Source organism: Lytechinus variegatus, chromosome 4, assembly GCF_018143015.1.
Source record: "Lytechinus variegatus isolate NC3 chromosome 4, Lvar_3.0, whole genome shotgun sequence".
NCBI classification, from domain to species: domain Eukaryota; kingdom Metazoa; phylum Echinodermata; class Echinoidea; order Temnopleuroida; family Toxopneustidae; genus Lytechinus; species Lytechinus variegatus.
This window is the reverse complement of record NC_054743.1, coordinates 11,832,777-11,853,190: the sequence shown is the minus strand read 5'-3', so window position 1 is coordinate 11,853,190 and position 20,414 is coordinate 11,832,777.

The window sequence follows — 20,414 nt, the reverse complement described above, 5'->3', positions numbered from 1 at the left end:
ACAAATTGGATAAAAATTGGATATAACCCCTTTTGCAATGAGCTCTTCATATTTATCCAGCATATAAAAATCAAAATAATAATAATAAATGGGTGTTGTTGATCATTAAGGTGCTAATTTTATACACCCCTGCATTTACTATAGGGATTTTATTTGTGGAATGGAATTGTAATAATCAATACGGCATTAGTTAAAACGAAAAATATGGGAACTCTAAACTGGAATGTCAAAGAATGATATAAGCAAAATGTGGGGTCTGTTTCATGAAGCATACTGTGAGTAATTTTACTGACAAACTTTCTCTGAGCCAATTGGATGCAAGGATTTCAGTAGCTTATCACAAAAAGTCGGTAAAAGCCATTGGCTATTTGTTCCATGAAATCCTCCCCTGGTCAAGTCGGTTTACTTGCGAAGAATTAGCAGCAGGATGGGAAAGTCTTATTACATTAAGCAAAATGCTTTGCTTCCTTGTAAATGGATATCTCATTTCTGGGACTTCAACTTCAAAACAGCAACGAAATTGAGTACATTTTAAGTAAAGGCAGAATGAAATATCCCAAAGACCCAAACCAAACAGACTTACAGACTTAAATGTTGAGCAATATATACATATTTGTACATGTATATATATTCATTGTCCATTTGAGCAAATTCATTACACAATTATTAGTTTTTTTACCCAATTTGGACAAATATTAAACCAATAGTTGTGTGGACAGTATGTTGCCCAGTGATGGTTAAAATAATATTGGGTCTTTTTTGCCCAACCTTTTTAAGATTGTATGTTGAAAGAAAGCAATGCCGATTATCTGGAAGATATTACAAAGAGAAAAGGGGAGACAGGGGGAGGGGAGATAGAAAGACCATTGGGGAGAACTATAATGAAAGCAAAAATTTCATACCAAAATGAGATTTTAAGAAGGACATTATTATGTAGGTCTAAATAACCGGGGAGGTGAAATGCTTTAATCATCATATTTAAATAATTATAGGAAATGAAGCGACAGAACGAAGGTAAATTTGACTGCCTGTGAAATGCAAAAACATCATTATCAAAAGGTATTAATAACTGCAATAAATTCCTGCATTATATACCATTGTGATCGTGTCAGCTTGCATTTTGGTGACGTCACTGGAAATAAACCGTGATCGATTAAATTCATGGTTAACTTATTATTAAAGGACAAGTCTACCCCAACAAAAACTTGATTTGAATAAAAAGAGAAAAATTCAACAAGCATAACACTGAAAATTTCATCAAAATCGGATGTAAAATAAGAAAGTTATGGCATTTTAAAGTTTCGCTTCATTTCACAAAACAGTTATATGCACATCTCGTTCGGTATGCAAATGAGGAACTGATGGCATCACTCACTCACTATTTCTTTTGTATTTTATTACATGAAATATTAAATATTTTTATTTTCTCGTCATTGTCATGTGAAATGAAGTTTCATTCCTCCCTGAACACGTGGAATTCCATTATTTTAACATTTTGTTCTTCAGGCAAGGAGGTCCTAATCGTCAAATTCGTAAAAATTGAAATATTGTATAATTCAAACAATAAAAAACAAAAGAAATAGTGAGTGAGTGACATCATCGACTCTCTCATTTGGATGTAACTGGCTCGTTCATATGACTATAAGCGAAACTTTGAAATGTCATAACTTTCTTATTTTACATCCAATTTTGATGAAATTTTCAGCATTGTGCTTGTCTGATTTTTCTCTATCGATTCAAATCAACATGTGGAGGTGCCGTGGCCGAGTGGTCTAAGGCGCCTGGCTATACATGGAAAATCCGGGGTTCGATCCCGTCCGCGGCACCTATGCACGTGAGCAAGGCATTTAATCTGCAGCAATGCTCTTTTATCCTGCTTTCAAATAAATGGAAATGCTGTATGCATTGTTGGTAACTAGGTTTGCACTTGTTTAAAAAAAAATTCTGAGGTGGACTTGACCTTTAACGTCATTTGATGTGTTACTATCACACGAGAAGTTTATTTCTATAACTATTTTGTGTATAAAGTGTTCATTCCTTGCTAATAATCTAGACTATCCATTTTCTTTATTAAAATAAATAACAAAAAAGGAGCTTCTTCTGAAAAATGAGTTGCAAATTATTACCAGTCACAGCTGGTATGGCGAAAAACTCAGATAGGTCGATGAGAAATACTTGGTGTAACTGATAAGAAACTAGGACATTCCACGACAAAAGAAGGAATTAATCAATTAGAAAGGGCTCTTCATATCATTCAGGAAGTTATACATCTAATCATTCAGTTACTCGACGCCAATTCGATTATTCAAATCTGCTCCCAGTTTAAGGCTGATGTATAGATACTTTGTTTGAAAACGGACAAGTAATGAAATAAAGAATGGAAATAGTGAGGAAAGGGGAGAGAGTGATCATCATGCATGGTCACGGGGGGGGGGGGGGGGTAGGGGTAGCTAAAATATATAAGACAGGGGCCTGTTTCATAAAGGACTTACAACTGTTGTAACTTTGCCCTTATGGCACTACAATGGAAACCTTGATTCTGATTGGATGCTGAGCTCTGTTACCATGGTAGTTGCCATAATGGCAAAGTTTTTACAACAGTTGTAACTCTTAATGAAACGGGGCCCGGACAAACAAAATAAGAAAAAGACAGGGAGAAGAAGGGGGTGAATAAGAAGAGAGAGGAGTTGGTACTAATTCACGGTATAGGTACGATTGGCTCTAGTCGTATTTAATCGAGAGAACACTTCGAGTGGATTAAAGCTTAAATTATCTCAGTTATCATAGAAAATTATCACATAAGGAGACCAAAAATGCTAAAGAAAAGTATTTAACCCCGTCATACAAACAATATTTAATTGTAGATGGAGATATCGGTCGACGCCCACTAGTCCCCAATCATGCCGATGTAACCTGCACTGATAAACCAACTTTTTAACATCAGCGCGGATGCTCTTTTAAACCAAAATTATAGGAATTAACCTCTTGCGAAATTTAGGTGACTCTATATATTTTGTTTCATCGGTTTGCTCCTTACTATAAGTATACTGATTCAATTGACTCCTTCCTCACCAGAAAGTATGACTGAATTCCTATCCATTTGCCCCCCCCTCTATCTCTATCTCTCTTCTTCCCTACTCCATAAGCATGATAAGGAAGGATACCATTGATGTGCCATGATAGCAACGTCAAGAAATCTCATATCTTGTTTGTCTATTTCATGTTCTCTGTCCCTTAAGTTCATGAATATCGATTATTTTTTTTTATTAATAATGGTCAGCATCGTTTGAAGAATCTCAGAGGTAATTTTTAAAATAGAAAAAGGACATTTTCTTTAATTTTTAGATAAAATTGTCAAAATTAGGAAGGCATTCTTTGCAAAGATATTCATGAACTTAAGGGACAGAGAACATGAAATAGACAAACAAGATATGAGATTTGTTCAGTTTTTATGTTTCCGTCAATATGATTTCTTTTTCTCTTTTTCTTTCCTGTAATACATGCATGTACGCATATAGTAAGTCGACTATAATTTCTTCTTTTCCAAGGGGGATCCACAATTTTACAAGCTTTGCTTTTTAGTGGATCCCCCTCATTTCCATATCCATTTATGCTCTATATTATACTGTGTTTTTTTTACGAAGTAAGAATGCCCTTCTGTAAAATTGTATTTGATTTATATTGTTTTATATTACTTTGTATTATGTTTTGAATGGAAATGAAATAAAAGAATTGAAATTGAAATTGAAAGACGAATCAAAGAAATTCAACGTGACCTTAAAATCCTGGCGGAAATCAGCGAGCCAATGTCACAGCTACGGATGGGGATACCCCCTTGGAAGACCTGTCTCTCATTATGAGTTGTTGGTTGTTGAGTTATAAATAATACCATCTTCAAGTATCTATCATAACTTTTCATAATAGGAAATAAAATGCATCCGTGAAGGAATGCATGCATCGCTGGAAGGAATCTCAGGCCCGCATGACTATCCTTCTATTTCTTCTCATTTTTCATAACAAAAAGGGGGTCGATTTATTACCGATAAGACGTAAACCGGAAGTAATGTAGCAGGGGTGACATTACCCAGTGACGACATCCAGTCAAATATCACAGACACGAAACGGAAATGAATTGTGAGAGTATCTTATGGTAAGGCTCAGGGGTAGGCGGTGGTTTCCCGGATGTTCAAACTATAAGGATTCCTCTCTTGGTTCGCGTGCAAAGCCCCCAAAGCCAAGGTTGCAACAACAACTCTGAATATCAAATACCATGACATCGGGGTAGCATTGGGGGCATTCAGCAGTTAATATCTGATCTAGACAAATTAGTACATTTATAGCTATTAATATTAACAAGATTGCTAAGCAGGTAGGAAGAAGAAAAGGGGAATAGAGGAGAGGAAAATGGAGGTAGCAATGAAGGAGGAGGGACATAGAAAGAAAGGGAGGGTGGCGAAGGGGGAAGAGGGGAGAGAGAAATGCAGACAGGCATGACAGGGAAAGACAGATATAGATAGACAGACGGAAAGAGGGTGGCATTGAGATGATACAAAATGGGATAGAGTTGCAGGTAACATATTTTTTCATTTTTTTAAATCTCTATCGCTTCTCTTACATGTTTTAATTGAAATGACATATTAAGAGAGAGGGGGCAATGGGCAAATACAGTAATAAGCAAAGATGTGCAGGCAACGTTTGTATCTCTCTTGCTTTTTTTTAATCAAAGATTCAGAGTTTTCATAACATTCTATCATTTTATGAAACAATAAGTGGGGATTCTATCATTTTATGAAACAATAGATGGGGCACGAAATATATACTGACCTACTGACGAATCAAAATTATAACCCCTCCCCCCACAAAAAAACCCCAAAACAAACAGAAGAAGTCTTTTACTCATAAAACAAAAAAAAAATGTTAACAACATTGCTGGCACATTTACAATATTTAAAGACTGTCAAGGCCTTGGGGAATATAGATACACATAAAAAGTAACAAGTGGGCGAACTGCATTCAAAGACGGACCTGGATATTAATGTTCTATCCGAGGGGGTAACATAAGACTCTAGAATCCAATTAAATAGGCTCGAATATCACTTAATTAGGGGTAATATCGTGTAATATCAACTAGAGGAGGCTGACTTAGACTGGGCGTTTACCGATATAAGTCATTTTTAACTTTCTCGGTGTTTAGTTTTTACTGAGTCATGGAGCGGGAAAAAATACTTTTCCCTCCTACGGCATTGAGATCACTTTTATTTTTTCACTTGATGGCGTTCACAAATCTTTAATTTTTATTGTCTTTACCCTGTCTTCCCTCCTTCTTCTCATCTCTATAATCTCATTTCTCTCTTTTCATCTTTTCTCCTTCTTCTCTCTCTCCTCTCATTCTCTATTTTTAGATTTAGATTTAGATTCATTTATTTCCGTCAAGAAAATGATATAATCGAAGTAACTGTAAATATATGTTCAAAATAATACATACATTTCAATGACATTTCATAACAAATATTGAAGATAAATTAACTGGACTTGCCAAGAAAAGCAGAGCTTGTAAAAAAGGCAAGTCCCTAAAGTTAGCTCCAATACTAATTAACATAACCTCTCTCTCCATCATCTAAATATGATTGTTTGACAATTCAGTGATTTTTTTTTCCCATTCGAATCTGTCACATACCTTTGAAATGTCTTAAACCTCTTTTTAGAGCTGAGGAGCGACTTTATAGCTCTCATTACATGCATTCAGTTCCATTAGAAAATGAATATGAATACAAATGCGTATGAACCCGAAACTTAGATTATTTCTACGTCATTTTTTGGTTTAACAATTACGAAGTCTGTAGTTTGTACCTTCGCTTTATAATATAGACCAAGTCGTTTACTGACCCCCAAATCTAACATTTATTCCTAATATCAATCATAATTAGCAACATTTTGCGCAATCTTCAACAACAAATCAGTCAAATTGACTAGACCAGTAGTCAGCTGGGAGCAACTGATATGGTAATCACTGATATTCACATTTCTGACATATATTCTCGTCAGAAATAACTCTGTTCTAGTAAAATATGACTAGAAAATAGTCACATATGACTAGAATAACAATTGCACCCAGCTGACCCTATTAACTAGTAATTTTTGACTGATTTGTTTGTTAGAGTGTGCATGGTCGATTGTGGCTGCTTGAATTTTATTTGAATCTATTCTCATAAACTGTCATCTTAACAACAACAAAAATATTTCCTCCTAAAATATCTTTTAACATCATACTTCTAAAAACTTTGCTCAATAAACTACCAATATGATTGATATAAATCTAATATGTATCAATAGTGGTATACTAAAGGAGACAGATCGCGCCGGGAGGTGAACCATCTTGATATGTCTAATTTCCTGATTTTATGAGCTCTTAGGAGAGGATAAGATGTAACGCCAGAGTGTAGGAGTAATCTTTGGATACCCTGTGATTACCCCCGCCTCGTGGTCTATCCAGGGAGATGGGACTTACGACCTGGTAAATCCAGGCAATAAAATTGAAATAAATTGAAACAAATGTTGTTTTTTTAATTTTCAAATTTTGTTGTCAGTCAGAGCAGCGCTCTTGTGTCCCGTTGATCACACGCTAGTGTCTGTATTATATGGACTTACGAATTAGGTACGGTCTCACTAACGGAAGGGACATCAAACTGGCCGATGATATGTTATTTAGACATATTGTAAAAATTTGTGAAAAACGTGAAAAATGACCATCTAATTGTGATTTTCTGCATAGTCAGCCCCATAATTGTTGGCTCATCCCCTTTCAAAACCGTTCCGCTGCCCCTAGAATCATTGGCGTGATTGGGGCGTTACCAGTCCTATAGGGCGTACTCTGGTTGTCAAGGATTAACTGTAGAAATCTATAAATTATTACAATGCATAACTGTGAAGGGCATTCCGTCTATTGTCCGTTTGGGAGGAAGAACAGAGCGAATAATTTTGACAGTGTTAATGCCGTAAAGCATGGGCGGTGATTTCTATTGTAAACTGGGAGGAGATTTTTATTGCAAAGGAAATAAAGGTCGAAAAGCTGTCAATAATCAAATTTAAGATGTTCAAACTCTCACGCTATAGTTTCCATAAAAGTCTATGCCTAATTACTGTGTAGATGAAGAAGATTTCAGGATTTATATTTAATGAATATTTTTGTCTGCAATATCATGAATATGAGATTGTTAGATAAATATCCATTGTAATATTCAAAGAAAGACCTTTCATTGACCTTCCATTATCTTCGTATCAGTATTATAATTTTTATTTTTGGATATGCATGTACATGTGCGTTTATGTATTTTTCAAGACATTGAAATCTTTGGTCACTAATAAACTGTCACTAATGTTTTTTGTGTATATATTTTGATCATTTTTTTTTAAATGGAAGATTTGGTTAAGTGAAATAATGATGAAAAAGACAAATAAAAGAGAATGGTCTATAAAAAAGGCAAATACATAAATACTTCTGACAGACGATCACCAATCTTAAAAATGAAAACGTGGGTATGCAGATAGCAAAAAGTGAAACCAGTAATGGAAAACATGACAGAAATAAAGTAAGTCTTAAGCGCTATTGCAACTGCAAGTATGATTATAATTATTATTGCCGTTATTATTATTATTATTAGTAGTAGTAGTAGTATCATTATTTGTATTATTATCATTCATAATACAAAGTTCAAGAACTACATGAATCGAATTATGTTAACAGTGTTAAAATAAATTGAACAAAAATCCCTCAAGAAGGAATGACAATGTTGAAATGGAGAGGGATTATGATTATTAGACGAACAAAAGTCCTATAACAACTTTACTGGGCTACACTTCTAATCGTGGAGAGAGAGAGAGCTACCCATGGAAGGATAGCCAATCTGTCGTCGAGCTACGAGCCACTTGCCCCGAAACTTCCGGCCAATAATAAGACGAGGATCCGGATGTTGATCATGATCGCTGCTGATATCTTGTTTGGGGTGTCACAACAGAAACCTGGTCGCGTGCATGCAGTAGAGATATTCTTAGGCATCCCAAACTTTCTAGGTCGGTAATTTTGGGATACGATAACCGATTTTAGGTACCGACGCTACTAGGATGGGTAGAGTTTAAAGAATGAAAGGAACACGAATGAATGGGGGATTGCGAAGGGAGAATGGGGTGCCAAAGTTTTTAGATCTGGTCGATATGAAATTTTCAAAGTATGTTTCTATTTCCTCATCATTTTGTCTTTGAGGTCCAACGTATAGACCCTTGTGTTGGGTTAACATGCTGACGATGAATATTGACATGCCTGTCCTTTATAATTGAGAAATAGTTGAGATTGAATTTGTCTATAAAGATCAAACAACAGTGATCAAAGAACTGAATAATATTTCTTTGTCATATCTTACCTGTCTTTAAAAACAAAATATATGATCCAACGACATATAGGGAAACACTAATATCTTGCTGATGATTCTGTTTAAGGTTATTAATCTGGAAGGGGGAAGACTGATGTTACAACTTCTTTACTGAGAAACTGCGAACAGAGGACTCTGATAGAAAATATTGAGAAGAAAAGAACGAAATGAATATGTAGGTGTATGAGAAAACATAACGTTTCTAATTTTAGAAAGATTCAAGAGTTGCATGAATACTTCATCACGATAACAAATTCTCTTACCCAGTATCAAATGATTTACCTAAAATTATCTTTCATCTATATCGGGTCTAGATAGCCCACATTCAAAGCGCATCCCTGTCAAGCTTCCTTTACAACATGATCCATGTTCTAGTGTAGAAAATGATATTTTGATATTGGAAATCCGAGACCGTGAATGACAAATAATGTCCAGTCAAAGATTATTTCTGTCGAATGATGGTTATGATTAGTAAGCGTGGTCAAACAGAGGCTATCTTACAAGCTAGACTGTCCATTGAAACAAAATATGAGTAATAAAGATTTAGGATGCGTTTGATATTAATCTAACTATTGTTCCTATTCCGGTGGGACATGTGAGACTTAAAGATTGTATCTTCATCATTATTCACTTACTTAAAAAATCTGTAATTCCATATTGTATGTGAATGGATGGACGCCGAACATAATTATCCAGCTATATGGGACAAATCAAGGGAGGTTGAGGTCAAATTATAGCAGGGCGGCAATTTCTTTTATCGACCGAGGTTAGGGCGAGACTCAATTTTTATGTTGGTCTGTTACGTCAACCCACAAAATATCAATGATTTTTTTTAACAAGTTCACACCTAGTTACCAATAATGCATATAGCATTTCCATTTATTTGAAAGCAGGATAAAAGAGCATTGTAGATTAAATACCTTGCTCACGGCATAGCTGCTGCGGCCGGGGATCGAACCCCGGACTTTTTCATGAATAGCCAGGCGCCTTAGACCACGCGGCCACGGCACTTCATCATTTTTAGTATGCGAGGGATATTTAATAGCGACCAATCGAGATAATTATCTATTTTCAGAGGTAATTTTATCATTTTGTACATATACATGACATAATCAACATACATACAACATACATGACATAATCAGCCAATAGTTTGAATATGATGACACGGCTATAATGTTGACAGGTTGGAGTCAGGGGCATGATAACGATTATTTTTTTACAAGGGGTGCTGATGTACATTTGACATGCAAAAACAAAGAAAGAAAAGATTTTCACAACAGAATGAAGATCATTTTGCTAACATTTGTCAATTTTTAACACATGCAAAAAAGAAAGAAAAGATTTTCACTACAAAATGAAGGTCATTTTGCTAACATTTCTCAATTTTTAACACCTACCAGAATTCCAGGGGGAGCCGTCAATGAAGAACAATACACCCCCTCTTCCTAGGGGTATGGTTGGAGGAGTGATAATCCTTTCTAAATTCTGTCTTTACCACTTTTAATGGTTCGACCCGACACTTGAAATGTTGGATTCTGCTTAAAGGGGAATCCAACCCAAATAAAAACTTGTTTTTATAAGGAAAAGAAAAATCAGACAAGATGATAGGTGAAAGTTTGAACAATATTGGACAAACAAAAAGAAAGATATGAATTTTTAAAAGTTGTCAATATTGGTAATCACTATACCCATGGAGACTTCAAATTGGCCGCATATGGGATGTCATAGTGATGTAAGGCAAGGACTACTCTTCCATGTACTCCAATACATATTATGGCTAAAATGTCATTTTTCCCAAAAGTTTTATTTCAAATTATATTTTTCTTTCATGAGGACATAAAACAATATACTACATGGGTTATATTTAGATTACTGCCCCAGGGGAATGGGTACTTAGGAGAAAACCACAAATCCCTGATAATAAAGTACATGGCCTATGGGAAAGTTGTCCTTGCCACTTGTCATAATTTACTTACCCAGTTGCCAATTTGAAATCTACATAGTATTAGTGATCTCAATTTTAAAGCAGCTATAACTTTCTTATTGCTTGTCCAATTTCTTTCAAACTTTCACCATTCTGTTTAATTTATTTTTCTCCTTCCCAACACAACATTTTATGGCCAAGGCTGGATTCCCCTTTAATGTAAGGTAGAATATAACATTCGGCATGTTCGGTGAAGGTTGTAACTCCTCAAACCTTTCATTGTTGAGTTAACATTTCCCTTTTTAGCGTATGTGTGGGTGTGCGCGTGTGTGTGTAGGGGGGGGGGCTGACAAACAAAAAGTCACAATCAGATGGTCATTTTTACGTAATTGTACATGGTTTAAGAATAATATATATATATATATATTGTAAAGAAATGGATGAAGAGAACAATGGTAGGCGTGGCTTAAATTAAGGTTCCCCAGAGCTATCTACCCTTTGGAAAAATTGGTGATGCCGAAAAAATGTCTCTGCCGGGAATCGAACCCGGGCCCCCAGCTTTGAAAGCCGGTGCCTTAACCACTAGACCACAGAGACGGGTTAGTGGTTAGGACGGGCCCGATCCGATTGACCGTCAGATAGACAGATTTTCGACACTATACCAATTATATTTTCCTTTGTCGGGTGAAGGTGAGTTTTGAACAATGACAAGCCGCCATGCCTAAGCTGGATCAAAGCTATTGCTTAATCTATTTCTTTATAATATTTAAATAAAAAAAGAGTTGCCAAAAAGCTGTTGTACATGTACAGCTTTACACACACATATATACACATATATATTTTTTTTTTGGGGGGGAAGGGGTCATCCTCCTAGCCACTCCCCCTGTTCCGTTATTCCGTTCCTATAGATAACATCATAAACAGAGTGATAATTCGGTTTGGTTTGTTTTAATTGTGAAAGCTCCGTCCAGAGGACATATATGTATTATATACACACAACAACATTTATCAAGTATTTGCTCAATGTTATCTTTCATCTATAACATTCGAAGCCCGACATCCATGTCCTCATTATATTCAGAAATGTGACACCTTGTTCGGCTGTAAATATCTGAGATTATGATCTTTTGAGGGACAACTTCTATCTGATCTAACGAAAAAAGAGAAATAGATGTTAATTTACAGTCGTGATTCAAGACCATGGTCAACAAACCCAGTTATAAGTTTACTTTCAGAACCATATCAATATCAGCATGGGAGATAACATGTCATACCATTGATGATAATCGACTGATGAGACAATAATCTTAAAATGTTTCGCTATTAGTTACTATTCTCTATTAATGAAGTAACTAAATATCATATTACACCAATGATCCACGCCTAAAATTAGACTTTCATTGAGAAAAGATCGGACTCAAAGTTTTAATGATATTAAAATTGAATTTTTAAGGGAGGTATGGATTTCGAAGAATAACGATAATATTTCTGCAAAAGCAAACAAAATATTGATGCAATTATGTAGATAGTCATAACATTTATATTTAAAACAAATGAAATATACCACGATGAATAATAACAATTTTATTACATCTATCGCATAATCAATAACATAATCAACCAATAACACATTACCCGCAGTTTTCGAATTAACATAATCATAATTCTATACTTTCATGCACCGTCGGTTATTTTGGGACAAAAGTGCTGTAATCTAATTTCAAAAGTTTTGTCTAAATCCTGGATATAGCCACTGACGATATGTCAACAAGTTTGAGATTTGACTGACATCAGTTATCTACACCTCATATCATGGAGGGCCCCATTGAATTTAAATCGGAAGTTTTCATATTTATCCTGATGACTATACCAAAACGATGGCTAGATCTAGAATAAATCACAGTAAATTGTGTCAATCCCCCATGCAAGGTATTGTACAACACGATTGAATGGTAGCATCATATCTCGTTTGGCTCCGTATACAAAGCTATTAGGTATTTTGGCAAGAAAAATATAATATGAAGAAAATGTCATCCTTATATTGTTATCTTCTTAGTACCTGGTTTATTTCCTTTATCGTGGATTAAGGCCTGGATACATTCGAAAAAAAGGAAAATCTATCTCCCCCATCCCCTGACCCTCCTCTCTCTTTTATTACACAGCAAAAAATGTGGTGTTAACCGGTGTACATAGAGGACCACACCAGTTATTTTACACCGGTGTTAAATTGGTGGTTTTAGTTTGACACCTATAGGTGTTATTACACCTTTGGTTGTTACATTTACACTCTTTGGTGTTATGTTCAATCTCCAGGGTGTAATTTTAACACCTCAGGGTGTGGTCCTCTATTAACACCAATTGGTGTCAGTTTTAACACCACAGTTTTTACAGTGTACTCATCTCTTCATTTCATATTTAACACTGTTTTTTCTCTCTCTCTTAATCTCTCAAGCTGCCTTGTCTACATAATTTTGTATTTCTTAAGTCAAAGAACCTTATCTCTCAGTCTTTTATTGTTTTATTGGAGAAACATATTTTGATTTTGGATGATGGTAGATCATGCACACTGTAAAAACTGTGGTGTTAAAAATTACACCCTGGAGATTGAACATAACACCAAAGAGTGTAAATGTAACAATCAAAGGTGTTGTAATAACACCTATAGTAGTAAAACTAAAACCACCAATTTAACACCGGTGTAAAATAACTGGTGTGGTGCTCTATTTACACCGGCTAACACCACAGTTTTTGCTGTGCAGTGTTGCGAATCTGATGCTTTGTGAACAAGCGTTAACATTAATATTCCATGATAACGATTCTTTATGTCAATAGCACTTTTCGAAGGTTACATTCCCAAGTGACCACATCAATTGTAAACAATCCAAAATGTTGCTGAAAAGAAACTAATTACACCCTTTCTGATTCCAGATATAAAATGTATATGGTATAGTGAGTGGTTGTATTACCGACCGGCCTTGTATTACCGAACGCGCGCATCATATGCGTCAGAAAATAATCAAATACGCTCAAACCTTTGCAGCTTCCTTCCAAAGGGAACTTAAATAGAAAAATGATGAAAAATTATCAAAAACACAATTTCGAAGTCTTTACATCCTCAAAACAATAAAATATGGTCAAAATAGCTCATTAGTGACTTTGTTGTTTTCCCAACTTTTCCCATAGAAAACACACGTTCGGTAATACGATACCTTTTCAAGTGACCGAAATATTTCACTTGCGAAGAGGGGTCCGATTGGAAGCTGATGTTGTGAAAATGAAAAACAATTTCGGCAAAATTTCTGCATATTTATATTTTGTAGGTATTTGTGTATTTATGGTGAAAGTTTGGTGAATTTTATTGGAATAATGTGTTTGATATGATCAAATTCATGAAAAGTGTTCGGTAATACGATCCACTACCATATTCCTTACCTTTCATGAAGAATATTTTGTGGAATTGCCTCCGGATTCGTGTTTTTATACTTTCAAATAAATTTTGCATCCACTACACCATTAATATTTCTAAAAGGATTTAAGCTCAGGAATCATCTTTTAAAAATAAAAAAAAGTTTTAAACAAGAATTGCTATTTGAAAGAAGGAAACAGTGCAGTGAGGATATAATCTTATTTTACGCAATGTATTCAGAAATGTAATAAACACACGAACTCGTCTCTTTCGTTTGATTTTTGCATTTTATTAATTTAATGAATTTCCATATTTACACGGGATCAACATATACAGGAATAGGAGTATTGTACAAAAATAGATACATCATTACAGGCATTTGATATTACGATGAACAAGTAGATGAAACTAAAATTCTCAATAAGGGTAAATAAAATATATAAGCCCTGAAATCATAAACAGGTAGTTGGTTGTTCTAATAAAATAAGTAAACTTAATAATAAGCTTTTGAGAGTAAAATGAAATAATAAATTTTTTTAGAATAATGCAAACATTCCCAACATAATTATAAAGAAAAAACATAATAAAAATCTACATTAGCATTGACAACATTTATTTTTATATTGATTCTTCTCATAAAAACTAGATTTCTTTGATAATAATATAAAAATCTTTCTAATGAAAAAAGGAATGGTAGGTAAAGACAAAGCATTTACAATTTAAATCAACAAATCTTAACAATAACCTATATTTTAGAGGGTAAAGAAAAAACACAAAATATAACTTATTTTCAGTTACTGAACAAAATCAAGAACAATACAATTTCATAAATTTTACTCGCACTATACATAATTATATATATTAATATGATTGAGAAATTAATTATTGTTGCACACATTTATAGAATTATTGCATAAATAATTTTGTAGCAAATTGAGCAACAAATACACATTTCAAAATAATATGAAATCAATATATAAATTTTATTGTATAAAATTCACCTGTTACTATTTTTTTGTATAAAAGTAGTAAGTAAAATAAAATGAGAAATCATCGATGTCTCTTTAAAGTAAATCAAAATGTTGACTACATTTTCTCTGAAAACGTTAGAAATTGCTAAGTTGTAATCATAATCATTCCCTTATAATGATGCAATGACACTTACTCCTACAATTTGACTTTTTAAATTTTCGGACACAATTAATGGACACTATAAATAGCAAAACTTAAATTAATTGATACTGCGTATTAAAGCGTTTTCTATTCTTGTGTCACGTGACCATGTTGCATGGAATGAGAGACACTATCACCACGGGAGCTGTAGTGTGAGTCAGGGGGTAAGCTCTGACAATCCTAATCCAAAATAAATCCCTTCTTAATCCGTTGAGAGAATGAACAGCGAGATGGCCCAGACACGGTAGGGGCTGTCAAAAGATGGAGTGATCTTTCGTTGTTAGACCCCTGAGTTTCGACTGATGGAGACGTTTGTATAGGTTCTTTCTGGTTTTGGTGATGTCTATGTATGTTCTAGTGCGCTCATGACAGAGCCACACCAATGAAACCGACTCCAGACCGATCAAAGTTATTACGTAATTTCGAAAGGCATACCATCGGTCGTTTTGAAGTCAGTTTCGTTGGTGCGACTATCGCATTTTAAGTGCTCTGAATTCGGTCATTACTTAAAGTTTGGCGCAAATGTCTAGTCCATGTTTAGTGGGGGATTCACTATTAGTCAATTGTGTTTGATGGGATAAAAGATGTGAACATTATGGCCCGTGTTCTGAAGTCGGGTTTAACTTAAACTCAGGTTTAAAGTTGTGGTTTAAGTATGGGAAGCCAAAAGTATCAAAATTTTTATTTAGTTGTATGTTTCTTAAAATGTTTACTGTGCTCTTGTCTGATTCGTAGATGGTGAAGATAATAATCTATTTATAGTTCCTACACAATTATACATGATTTGAGAGCCGAAAGAACTGAAAGTACGATATCTATACTGTTAGTGATTATGTAACAATTGACTTTCTATACTTACACCCCAACTTTAAACCTGAGTTTAAGCTAAACCTGACTTCAGAATACGGGCCAACATTTACAAAATTGAGTCTTTGAATTGCGTTTTGATCATGCATTCTGAGTGAGAGTTCAGTGTACAGTGCTGTCAACCGAATAAGTAAATTGTTAAAGGAGAAGGGAGCAGCAGAAGAAAGAGACTTTGATACCTATAGTTATTTTCAAAGAGATCTGCATTTGCAAGATGTAATCAAGCATGATTAACATATACACATACTTCGAAATTCTCAGATGATTTTATTCTTGTATTCTTCTGAAACATTTTTATAAAATTATCACTAATTTCCGTTTCCATCTCATATTCTGCATACATCGGCCCTGCAGCGGAGGCGTTAAGATCCCGCGTGAAAATGCAATTAAGCAACACTTCCTCAAAATTACCTAATTTTATGAACCTTCCAAGTTCAGAGATTATTAGCTATAGGTATTCGATGAGAAGTCATCGTTGGTCTTAAGAAAAAAAGAAGGATGAGGCCTCATAATGTTACACCAGTTTCTAAAATTAAACCCATGAGGTGCTTCCATGTCTCTTAAAAACGGCGCCAACTTTGGAAGGATCTAAGATCAACTTCCGCCATAGATTGGGGGTGAAGATTACCGTGCTATCCTTCACATTTTGTCATTCGTGAACCTTTTTTATCTTCACCCGCGTGACAAAGCAATATAAGATAAAGAGGATGAAAATACACCATGTACTTGAGGAGTACAACTTTCGAGATAAAGATTCTTAGATTGAAGACATCTTAAATACCTTAGCAAACTCTAAGGACTTTGTGATCTTAAGCGGAAGTCATCGCCAGATGATTTGACAATATTCATTTCCTCTGACATACAGTTATATGCATGAATAATTGTCTAGAAACCTTGAATAAACCAACAATTGATCCAAGTGTTATGAGAATATATCTGAAACGACTGATTGATCAAACTCTATATACCGGTATAGGTATCATTAAACTAAAGTAAACTGCTGTTAAAAGTGAGCGTTACTAAGAAAAAAATTATGAAAATGAATTAAAGTCAAGAGTTTGTACGTATCTTTATGAATTTGAAAAGGCTTATCACATTTCAAAAAAAGGTAAAATAATTTTCTTTGCATGATGTTATGATCGTCTGATGACCATTCTCGCCAAATTCATGAAGAGATAACCATGTAGGGCTACTCATCTCCCTCATTAGAGTTCACCATCACAATGATCACGTGAATTCTCGTCGACAATATAACCCTCATGCTTTATTATATCAATATCCGATCCCGGACTCGCAGAGGGGCAAATTTTGTTCCTGCGCCCCAAACCCCAACCGTCCAACCAGAAATTTGGCAATGCCTATACCTACGGGCTCGGAAAGGTATTCTGAAAGGGGAAACCGCAGAATAAATGATTATTTTGAAATCTCTTATGGAATAAAATTTAACTTCCGAATAGTTGGACGAGTTGCCCCTTGCAGCCCAACTGTATTATCGAAAAAGGAAATGAGGGCTAGAACTGTACCTTCAGGCATGGAGGGACGTGCACGGAGTGGAAACCCACATGAAAATAATTTGTTTCTTTTATTTTGTTTTGTAAATCATTGCCTAAAGTGAAAAGAAGTGTAGGGATGTCGACAATGAAGTAAAATCTCGATATATCCTGTCCATACGACTCTAATCAACAAAACAATTAGGAAACAGATTATTATTGGCAGGATTTGAAGTGCGTAGAATAATGGAAGCCAGAAAATATAATCCTTTTTGTGTAAAAAAAAATATTGCAAGCGGAAAGCAAGGACATCAATGGATTTGTTTGCCGTATGATAGCATAGCTAAATCATGTAAAAAGTGAAAGAAAGAAAGAAAGTTATTCTATTCAAAAATTGCAATCTCAAACACTAAATGATATCATAATACTGCATTAATTCGTTTTCAATACTTTGCTGGGTTTTTTTGGCCTCATAATAAATTTGAATGATGGTAAGGTACTCGCTGTTTAGAGGTAATTATACGGATCATAGGCTTTAAATAGAATAGCTACACGACAACAATGTTATATTCATCAAGAGTCAAAATAATGACATTAAGGATTGAAATATATTTGCGGCTCGAGTCATCAAGAACATGAAATGGAAAAAAAGCGAAATTGTTTCTCCTCTAAGATTAACCTAGTCATGATAAATATATTCCATGATTACATCGGTCAGTATCCTATTTAATAGAAACATTGACAGCCCCTCTGTCCTCTCAGTAGGGGAAAGATTCATTTCATGATTAACGAAAACTCATGCTATTCCTGATGATTGAGTCACGTGACTGCACATCTAGGAGTCGGGTAACATCATGTCATGTTGGATGTTAGTCGGGATTAAATGAGATTTAGACAATCGTCAAAATTGAATATATTTTAATATATGTCAAGTGAAAGAAATATTTTTCCTACACATGACACTCCTGACGTCTTAAAACTTACCCCTATCTTTGCCTGAGCCCTCCCGATAAGGTGGTCGTGCACCAAAGGAATCCAAACCTTAGTACATAAAATTTTTTTCCTGGTAACGGCGCCAAATCACATTGATATGCAATTTTATTTTCGTTAAGTGATCTTCTGTGTTTCAGACTTGAAACGTTTCAGAGTATTCTAATCATTGATAAAAATAGATCACAATGTAGAGAATTAAACAAAGTAAGAATTAATGTATTCGTATTTTTGTTTAGACATTCAAGATTGTCAATGAAAATACACAAATTGAACATTACGTTTGATATCCGAATTATCATAATATTAGAATTGCATTATCAGCCATCCCTTTGCACTTTTTATTGCTTTGTTTTCAGTACCATACGATATATAAAGTCCGAATCATGCGTTATTCAATGCAAAATCACACGAACATGACGAAAGATCGAAGTTATGTTTTTATCACCAATGATTTATTAGTTTTGACCTCTTCACTAATGAACGCTCGGTTCCTTAACCTACATGGGAAAACAAAGACTCCTTGGATGATCCACCTGTTCTACACCCCTCGATTCTTAATATTCGTCATTCAATATACAGTATTGTGTCGTCAGCTTAGTCACCCTGGGAGCAGCCAATATGACCTAGTCATGATAATGTAATGATTTAATGGATGACATTTTGTCGATTTGTTAAGGCTATTTACGGTTACAAGTTTCTCCATTCGGGGAGGGGTTTCCCATTTATCCTGTGGTCTAGACATTTTCATTTTTGTTTATCGGTGTGTCAGTTAATCATTTTTCTCATTATTTGGAGTTTCTTATCTAACCGACTATCGAGTGGCGAGCTCAAGAAGTCGGTTGGGAATAAATGAAACAAAAGTTGTCGAGTCAAACCAATGCAAATTTGCTTGAAGTCACAATAATGTGTGTATTTTGGATTACAAAAAGGCATAATCATGACAAAAGACGCTGTACTTTCACAATCAATGCAGACAGCACACTTGCCTGTCCTAAGACGACTCTTTCAATAAATTCAATATGTCATCATTTCAAAGAATAGCTTTACGAGATAATTAATTGCCAAAAGAGCCTCATATCTTGTTTTAACAAAACATTTCCCGAAGAGAGACTAAAAATAGCAAGCGAGTCAAACAAGACCCCCATTTTAGTACCCCGAATCTTCGTCGAATCTTGAACACGTAAAATCCTGATCGTAATAATACTCACTGTTCTACGCTATACTGGGCCCTCCGATTGAATTTCCTGAAATATTGACAAGCTGTATTTTTGCAGAAGTTTGTTGTAACGGGAGGGGGGGGGGGGGGGTTGCAGGATACGAACATAATGAACGAGCTAAATATAGACACTTAAACCTTAATTCCCCTTCCTTTTTTGTAAAAATGAATTAAATAATTTTTGCAGGAGAAAAAAGAAAAAACCCGACTCTACACTCAAATCTTACAAGGGTGTGGAGAGGTTCACTGTTTTACTTCAGACACTGACCTGGAAGAATTATTTAAGGTACCTTGGTTACAATTTGGAATCTATTTTGGAAATCACGACAATTTAAAACTGACCTTTTTAAATGAAAATATGGCACCTACATGCTGCACAAGCAGCAAATTAGCTCTAACATGAAGTGGTCAGAGTGTGTTAAATTGTCCTAATTGCAGTTTCAGTGGCGGTATATAGATAAGACATTGACTGACGTCATTAAGGGTAGTTCCACTAAGAGGGGTAATTAGTGACAAGTTGACCGTATGGTGTCGTTAAAAAGGGAAAGACTTTGAGATCGGCGTTGATGGAACTTAACTGAATATACTTGTTCAAAGTTAGCACACAAAAATATTCATAAGCATCAGACAGCTTTATCTGTAGTAGGATTGGGGCTGAGTATTTTCATGAATTAGATTGAATAATAACCTTTTTAAGAAGTCTGTAATTTGTTTAATTGATCGAGCAAGAAACGCTCAATATTGGGAGCATTTTAGTATTATTGTTGTTCTGCCACTAGCGTTATCTCCGGTAGAAGTGCGATGATGTCACAATGACCTTCATCAAGACACGGGTATTTTACACAAACGGCTGTAGATGGCTGTCGTGTGTGTATAGGATGTCATCTTCATATACCCTTCCGCTCCACAATGATTA